Source organism: Mytilus galloprovincialis, chromosome 11, assembly GCF_965363235.1.
Source record: "Mytilus galloprovincialis chromosome 11, xbMytGall1.hap1.1, whole genome shotgun sequence".
Lineage (NCBI taxonomy): Eukaryota > Metazoa > Mollusca > Bivalvia > Mytilida > Mytilidae > Mytilus > Mytilus galloprovincialis.
The window spans coordinates 49,339,993-49,349,553 of NC_134848.1; positions in this window are offsets into that span (position 1 = coordinate 49,339,993).

A 9,561-nucleotide genomic window follows, 5' to 3' on the forward strand; every position below is an offset into this window, starting at 1 on the left:
TTGTATACCAGTTGTTTTTAGTTTCGTTTTATTGACAATATTTGGTGAGTAACCCATGTAGTCAAAAAAGTTAACGTGAGTTGAAAAGAAAGATGAACTGATACATAAGGTGAATGTCAAATCGATCTGAGGTGAACTAAAATAACATTATTTAAAGATTTGTCCGGATCCTTTTTTGGATCAACGTAACCAGGTCATGAAATAAACTTGTTCTTGCGAAAGGTATGCGCCTCATCTGCTTGTGATATAATATGCATTATAGTTCAGTAATATATAGAATTATTATTCTTTTTGAAAGGTGTATGGCCAGAAGTATTGCAATTCAAAAAATGTTCACTGTGACATTAAACATGTTAAATAGAATGAAATTATATATGTGCAGTATTCAAAACTCAAAACGACAACGGTTCTTCATTTTCTCATTTTATGCTTATACAATTTTGTTGAATTCAAAAATGACCTATGCCTTCTCCAAACAATTTGAGAATTTTAAGTGCTTAGTGAAAATACTAGTGTAAGACACTATTGCCATATACAGACACAATACATGACAGAAATTGTGAGAATTGATTGAACTATTTGAAATTGTAAAAAAAAAATGAAATTAAAAAAAAAAACGATATTCAAAACGGAAAGTCTTAAACCGAATGATAAACCCAAAGCTGATACACATCAAACAAATGTATAACAACTTTCATATTTCTGACTTGTTAAAGTCATTTTCTAATAGAGAAAATGGTGGATTAAAAACCCTGTATTATACACTGTCATTTCATGATTATTTATCTGAAAACGAAGCTAATGGTTAGGTAGAAACACTGACCACAGTGCAGAACAGCAGACATATGATCATCCGAATGAATCTATTATAATGTCCATTTTATTTTTTTGTCTCATTTTAATCAGGTATCAGAAAATTGTAAAACTAGTACTTGATTCTTAAGGCAAGTCATTATTTCCATTTTTTCTCTTTTTTTTAACAATTAACAATGCAATATAACGCAATTGCCAGAAAATTAAAGCATATTGTACTAATCAAGTTATCGAATATCAAATTACAATTTCAATGACAATAACAAGAAAAACAAGAAAACCATGATTTGCAACTAATTGATACTTGTCATAGGACCACTGTTACATAGTTTAAACATAAATTTGAGTTGCATTTAAAACATTTAAGATGAGTTTATAAGTTATCTTAGAAATGTACCTTAATAGAGAACACCTGCTAAAATACCAAATCAAATATCATATAATTATTATATTAATATTAAAAAAGAGCACTTGTTCGTCTTACATATAAAAAAAAAGAAGCAGCCACTACTACTCGGCTTCTACCATATTACGAGCCAAACATGTTCTGTCCATACACAATTCAACTGTCAACTTGAAGCAATTTCAAATAAGCCTACAATTTTTAAACTACTTTACCGGTTTTGTTTTCCTGTCCTAGTGTATCTAAATGACAACTTCGACCAGATATTCAACCCCTTTATATATTGAAGATTTTGGTCTTCATACCTGAACGTGTTAATAAAAGAGGGACGAAAGATACCAAAGAGACAGTCAAACTCATAAATCTAAAACAAACTGACAACGCCATGGCTAAAAATAAAAAAGACAAACAGAAAAACAATAGTACACACGACACAACATAGAAAACTAAAGAATAAACAACACGAACCCCACCAAAAACTAGGGGTGATCTCAGGTGCTCCGGAAGGGTAAGCAGATCCTGCTCCACATGTGGCACCCGTCGTGTTGCTTAAGTGATTACAAATCCGGTAAATAGTCTAATTCGGTAGGTCATATTCATGAAAGGGAAGGGGATTGTAGTTACGACGTAAGGAACATATCCGATATCATTTGTGAAACGGTTATTCCATAACGGTCAACCAACTCGTGATGGCGTCCGTAAAATTTACGAAGGGATGATTTCAACTTTACCATTTGGAACATTTGGTCTAATAGCTTCCTTGTGAGCAGCAAACCTCTATCAAGAAAATCATGATAGGAAATGCAAGCACGGGAATATCGTATCAATTGGGAGATATATACCCCGTATGCAGGTGCTGCTGGAATGTTGCTACTTAGAAATGGAAAGTTCACAATTGGAAAGCTGAAATCATCTCTTTTGTCGTAAAGTTTTGTTTTCAACCGACCCTCATTGTCAATTTCTAAACTGCATGAGAAAAGACAGCTGTGAATGATACTGGGATTGTGTTCATGATTACGGAACATTCGTTCATTACAACAAGGAGATGTGGTGTGATTGTCAGTGGTATTATTCTATATAGTTATAACAATAAAGTTCAAGTTTATTGGATGTATAGGTCTAATATTGATATTTCGACACTTTTATGGGACAATTATTTTCATGGAACCTGACGTTAAACGAAGTTGTGTGTTTACATATTTGTTGAAGTGTGTCTTACAAAAAGGCTTTGGATGAATATGATAATTGTGCACCCATTTATAGATTAGTATAATTAAACGACTCGTAAAAAGGCTATTTCTTAGGAATACATGAAAATATAAAAAAGTGTTATAAAAAAAAATTATCTCCAAAGTAAATACAGAAACCAAAATCCAAACCAGTCGACAACTTCAATCATTGGGATTCCTCAACAAACAGGGCGAAGAATAGCACTAGTCATATTCCTTACTTAGTACATACATTTTTTAAACTAAATGGCGGGTTTCAGCCTTTTTGTATACCAGTTGTTTTCAGTTTCGTCTTATTGACAATATTTGGTGAGTAACCCATGTAGTAAAAAAAGTTAATGTGAGTTCATTTGAACACAGCAAACAAAACTGTTTTTAAATACAGACAAACAACACACCAACAACTTACAAAATCATACAAATATATAAAAAGTACATGATTCTTTTTAGTATTTGTTATTGGCCTTGAATTCACTATCAGTAACTGCGATTACTCACAATACCTAATGTCATTTTGTTGTTGGGTTGTATAAGAACCCAGCTATGTTCACTCTGATAGATGTATTTCTATTGGTATGAATCCTTGTTCAACTATTTGTTTTATTGTTTATTCTTATGTTGTACTGTTACGCCACTGTCCAAGTTTAGGTATCGTCCTCTTAAATGGTTAACCCGCCACAATCTGAATGTGACTTCCCACAGTGAGGAGCCTGTAATTCAGTTCTCGTTTGATGGTGTGTTCAATATTTTATTTTAATTCCTTGCTTTGTAAATTTAAAAGCATTTAGTTTTTTTCGGTTGAATTCTTTAACATAAAAATTTTGCAATTTTGTTGCCTTTTATACCTGACTCTGCGGTATGGCTTATTGATTTAGGCTGTTCGATGACTTATACTTGTTAATGTGTGTGTCATTTAGACTCTTGCGAACAGTTGTCTAATTCAAAATTATGCAACATCTTCTTTGCTATATATACAAATAAATCTAACAAGGACGATAAAGAATTAATATTGAAGTATGTTTGACAAAGATGGAAACAAAAACAGTTTTGTAGTTTAAACTTAATACAGCATGTACAGTACATGTAAACATAGTCTATCCACTGTCGATGAGGAACAAATTTTGTAAACACTGGATACACAGGTAAGATACAGTTGATAACAACACTGTAAAAATCGTTTTCAGTTTTTAGGAAGTATAAATAAACATCAACGTATTTTTTTTTCTATTTAGAGATTGCTTTATCTCTATTTAACATGATGTATATTTATCATAAGGTTAAATTATATATTTTTGTTTATAACACACTAAGTCACTGGGATGTGTTTTAATTCAATTTAATGCGTGATTTTTTTTATTGATGATTGTTTTTGGATTTAACAGCTTTCAGTAACTGCGAGGTTTTTCAAATCGTACTCGTGTGTTATTTTGACATGTGGACAAAATTTTTAATGCATTTCTGTAAAATAATTGCATTGTCTACTTATTTTTTGTAACAAACCTATCTCGTGTTACTATTTTTGATATGTACCAGTACCAGGTATGACGATACATTTTCTCATCTGTACTCATACTCAAAACATCACATTTTATCATTTTAATAAAATGTTTACTTCTGTACTCATGACAACAACACTTTAATGTTAAATTACCAGTCTACGATGTTTATTTAACGTTATTTTGTCCCAGGTCAGAGTTGTCTAATGACACTTTCCCTAAATCTTTTACGGACGCCATCATGAGTTGGTTGCCCATTATGAAATAACCGTTTCACAGATGCTATCGGATATGTTCCTTACGTCGTAACTACAATATCCTTCCCTTTCATGAATGTAACCTACCGAATAAGACTATTTACCGGATTTGTTATAACATGAGCAACATTAATGGTGCAGCATGTGCAGCAGGATCTGCTTACCCTTCTGGAGCACCTGAGATCACCCCTAGTTTTTGGTGGGGTTAATGTTGCTTATTCTTTAGTTTTCTATGTTGTGTCATGTGTACTTTTGTTTTTCTGTTTGTATTTTTCATTTTTAGTCATGGCGTTGTCAGCTTATTTTCGATTGATGTGTTTGACCATCTCTTTGATATCTTTCGTCCCTCTTTCATATAGACACCTATCTTTTAATATTGTATGTATATTATGTCATATATCAAACATAATTGTTCAGTTATGCTAAGTTATAGTTATTTAAATTTCTTTTTGACCGATTTAAGTCATTTCAATTGGTATTTTATATTGTGTTTTGTGTTTTATAGTTTAATTGCCTCGAGTAAGGGTGAAAGTTGTCGCCTGTTCAAAACCGTTGAGCTTTAAAGAACCTGTCCTTAGTCTGGAGCCTGTATTCACAAAGCACTTAACCAACTATAAACAATGATAAAAGAAGTGTTTGCACAAGAACAATTATATCAAATTGAGCTGACTACACCCCCGATACATCCGAATATTCTCTGTTCGTTTTGTTTTGTAAGTGCATCTAGTTCCTCAATTAATCTTGATGTTTAACAGTCTGAAATATGATTTTTTCTTTCTCAATAAAAACAAGACAAATACAATTGATCACTTGTATTCAACAAATCATGTTAGTCTCCTACTTCAGTAAGTTAAGGACACTGAAAGAAGAATAAAAAAACTCATCATTTTACAGAAGTATACCATTTTAAATGAGATGTCATAATGATTTTATCATTCGTCGTTTTAAAATGTAATGCATTTTGGGATTTTTTTTTTAAAGTGTACACCAATACGTCGTGATTGGTTGAAACGTCCAAAACAATGGAAATTCTACAAATGTCGTGACGTTATTTTCCTCTTGGGATACTCACAATGAAATTACTCATAGTCCTTCATATTCTTAAACGGCGAAGTCATTATATACATTGGCTATGAAAATTATATTTTTTTCAAATAAGTCACGTTGAAAATATTATGAATTTTTAAATACATATTGATAAGTAACATACGTTGTACAGGCTGTTCCGCACATGCTTCCGAGGAATCCGTGAACGAGGTTTTGGCATTCACTTGTGCAGGCACTTTGTGCCATTCCGGAGTGGGCAAAAGACTCAACTTGTTTCACTACATTGTCAAGCCCAAAGGTATCCACTGCAAGAACATAAAATAATATATTTTATTAAAGTACACGGAAAATGTAAGCGTATTATACAACTATTGTTGTAAATAGTCGGCTAATGCAGCGTAAGAACATAGATACATGTAACACTGTACTAACTCTCCAGATGCGAAATATAAATTTAAAGTAAGGACTTTTATATTGTGTCGATACGTTTTCGTTATGTTCAGAAGAAAGAAATCAAATATCTGGTATGCATCACTAATAAAATTATAAGTATCAACTCAAAGTTATATGCCGCTAGATTTTATTTTTGTAAATTTACTTGGATTTTGTTTTGCATACAGTGCAGTAGTAAATGTTTTTTTTTAAATATTCCCAAACGGGGATTCGGGGAAAGTATTATGGAATATTAAAGCCGATGCAATGTGTAAAAATAGTCCAAGTATTTCTGCACTTTAACAAACTATGCACCAACTCATTGAGGGACCGTAGGTATCCTGTTTCAACATGTATGCCCCTCTCTAATATATCCTCATTTTTTAGTGGCAGTCCTTAATTCCCAGACTTTTATCCTCGGCGTCCTATGTTAAAAGACCTACCTATTTTTTTATACGGTGTCGGCCTTAATAAGCTTGAAATATTCTTGGTCTTTAGGGCAATATCAGTCAGTTATATTTCCTTTTAAAGACATGTGGTACAGATCCAGTAAAATGTCATCAAATACTTGACCAAATGACTAGTGTTGATGTATATATACTCATAATGTAAACAGTGGCGGATCCAGAACTTTTCATAAGAGGGGGAGGCTCCAAGATTCCCTATCCTATATAATCAACCAATTGTTTTCCCCGTGTATCCGCCTATGGTAAATGACAAATCACTAACTGGAACATTTAAGCTTGAAGAACGGACTCCAATTCCTAGGTCCGAAATACCTTCGGAACCACAGCATTCTTTATCCTGCTAATACTTACAAATGAATCTTTCGTTGGGGGCACAGAACACAAATGGCAACAAAACCAAAAGAGCAAAGATGTACTTCATTGTTAAGCTACAATAGATAAAGATATTTCAACTAACTATTCTCTTGTGTTACATTGCTTTCATGATAGCTAGTGTTCTACATCAGTAACTTTGCTTTAAACAAAACAAAATTGATCAATAAGAAACAAACCTTCATAATAAATGTTAATTTGTGTGTTGCTATGCTGTAGTGATAATGAGTGTTCTACATCAGAAACTTCGATTGATGGTAAACAAATTTAATAAAAAATAGAGTTATTAATTATCACAGTATCAGATACTTTAAGGTTCCATTAAAGGTAGCATAAAAGAAAAAAACATCGAATATAAAATGCTTCAAAATTATCATTAATATACGTTAAAAAGAAACAGGATATGATACATAAGGTGAATGTCAAATCGATTTGAGGTGAACGAAAATAACATTATTTAAAGATTGGTCGGGATTTTTTTTTTTGATCAACGTAATCAGGTCATCCAATAACTTGTTCTTGCGAAAGGTATGCGCCTCATCTCCGTGTGATATAATATGCATTATAATTCAGTAATATATAGAATGACTATATTTTTTGAAAGGTGTATGGCCAGAAGTATTGCAATTCAAAAGTGTTCACTGTGACATTAAACATATTAAATAGAATGAAACTATATATGTGCAGTATTAAAAACTGAAAACGACAACGGTTCTTCATTTTTTCATTTGATGCTTATAAAATTCAAAATTGACCTATGCCTTCTCCAAACAAATTGAGCATTTAAAGTGCTTAGTCAAAATACTAGTGTAGGACACTGTTGCCATTTAGAAACATAATACATGACAGAAGTCGTGAAATTGATTGAACTATTTGAAAATGTAAAAAATGAAATGAAAAAAAGGACATTCAAAACGGAAAGTCCTTAACCGAATGATAAACTCAAAGCTGATACACATCAAACAAATGTATAACAACTTTCATATTTCTGACTTGTTAAAGTCATTTTCTAATAGAGAAAATGGTGGATTAAAAACCCTGTATTATACACTGTCATTTCATGATTATTTATCTGAAAACGACGCTAATGGTTAGGTAGAAACACTGACCACAGTGCAGAACAGCAGACATATGATCATCCGAATGAATCTATTATAATGTCCATTTTATTTTTTTGTCTCATTTTAATCAGGCATCAGAAATTTGTAAAACTAGAACTTGATTCTTAAGGATGTACTTAGGTGAGGTTAGGTAAGAATTAAGAAATTAATAAATTAAAATTGATACTATAAGCTGGTAGAGCATCGATTAAAGATAAGGTTTAGCTAAAAAAATTGATAGGTCATGGACCTCCTTTTCGAGATATTTGAGATTTAAAATATGGCAGGAAAAGGCTGACTCGGACTTTTACCTTATATTTGCATTGGTATTATTTGGGTCTGAAAACAAAAGAAAGAAAATCCAGAATCTTCTAAAATTTTGGTAAATGACCTTTCATGAGCTATTAAGTCTTATCTGAAAAAATAAATGGGTGTTATGGGGCAAAATATTTTACATTGTATTGTATGGAAAGACACCAAGGAGTCCGAACATTTGACACAGATTCCAAAACCTCACCTAAGTACATCCTTAAGGCAAGTCATTATTTCCATTTTTTCCCTTTTTTTAACAATTAACAATACAATATAACGCAAATGCCAGGAAATTAAAGCATATAGTACTAATCAAGTTATCGAATATCAAATTACAATTTCAATGACAATAACAAGAAAAACAAGAAAACCATGAGTTGCAACTAAATGATACTTGTCATAGGACCACTGTGATATAGTTTAAACATAAATTTGAGTTGCATTTAAAACATTAAAGATGAGTTTATAAGTTATCTTAGAAATGTACCTTAATAGAGAACACCTTCTAAAATACCAAATCAAATATCATATAATTATTATATATATATATATTACAAAACGAGCACTTGTTCGTCTTACAAATAAAAAAAAGAAGCAGACACTACTACTCGGCTTATACCATTTTACGAGCCAAAAATGTTCTGTCCATAAACAAAATTAACTGACAACTTACAGCAATTTCAAATAAGTCTACAATTTTTAAACTACTTTACCGGTTTTGTTTTCCTGTCCTTGTGTATCTAAGTGACAACTTCGACCATATATTCAACCCCTTTATATATTGAAGATTTTGGTCTCTTTACCTGAACGTGTTAATGAACTGCATGAGAAAAGACAGCTGTGGATGATAATGGGTCATTGTGTTCGTGATTACGGAACATTCGTTTATTACAATAATGAGATGTGGTGTGATTTTCAGTGGTATTATTCTATAAAGTTCTAATAATTACCTTCAGAAACAAGTTTGTTGGATTTATAGGTCTAATATTGATATTTCTACACTTTTATTGGACAATTATTTTTATGGAACCTGACGTTAAACGAAGTTGTGTGTTGTCATATTTGTGGAAGTGTGTCTTACAAAAAGTCGTCAAATAAAAATAATAATTTTGCACCCATTTATAGATTAATATATTTAATAGTTACCAAAAGTACCAGGATTATAATTTAGTACGCAAGACGCGCGTTTCGTCTACATAAGACTCATTAGTGACGCTCATATCAAAAACATTTTAAAGCCAAACAAGTACAAAGTTGAAGAGCATTGAGGATCCAAAATTCCAAAAAGTTGTGCCAAATACAGCTAAGGTAATCTATTCCTGGGACAAGAAAATCCTTAGTTTAAAAAAAAAATCAAAGTTTTGTAAACAGGAAATTTAAAAAATGACCACAAAATTGATTTGCATGTCAACACTGAAGTGCTGACTACTGGGCTGGTGATACCCTCGGGGACGAAACGTCCACCAGCAGTGGCATCGACCCAGTGGTCGACTCGTAAAAGGGGTATTTCTTAGGAATACATGAAAATATAAAAAGTGTAATAAACAACTCGTAAAAAGGCTATTTCCTAGGAACAAATGAAAATATAAAAAGTGTAATAAAAAAAACGATCTCCAAGGTAAATTCAGAAACC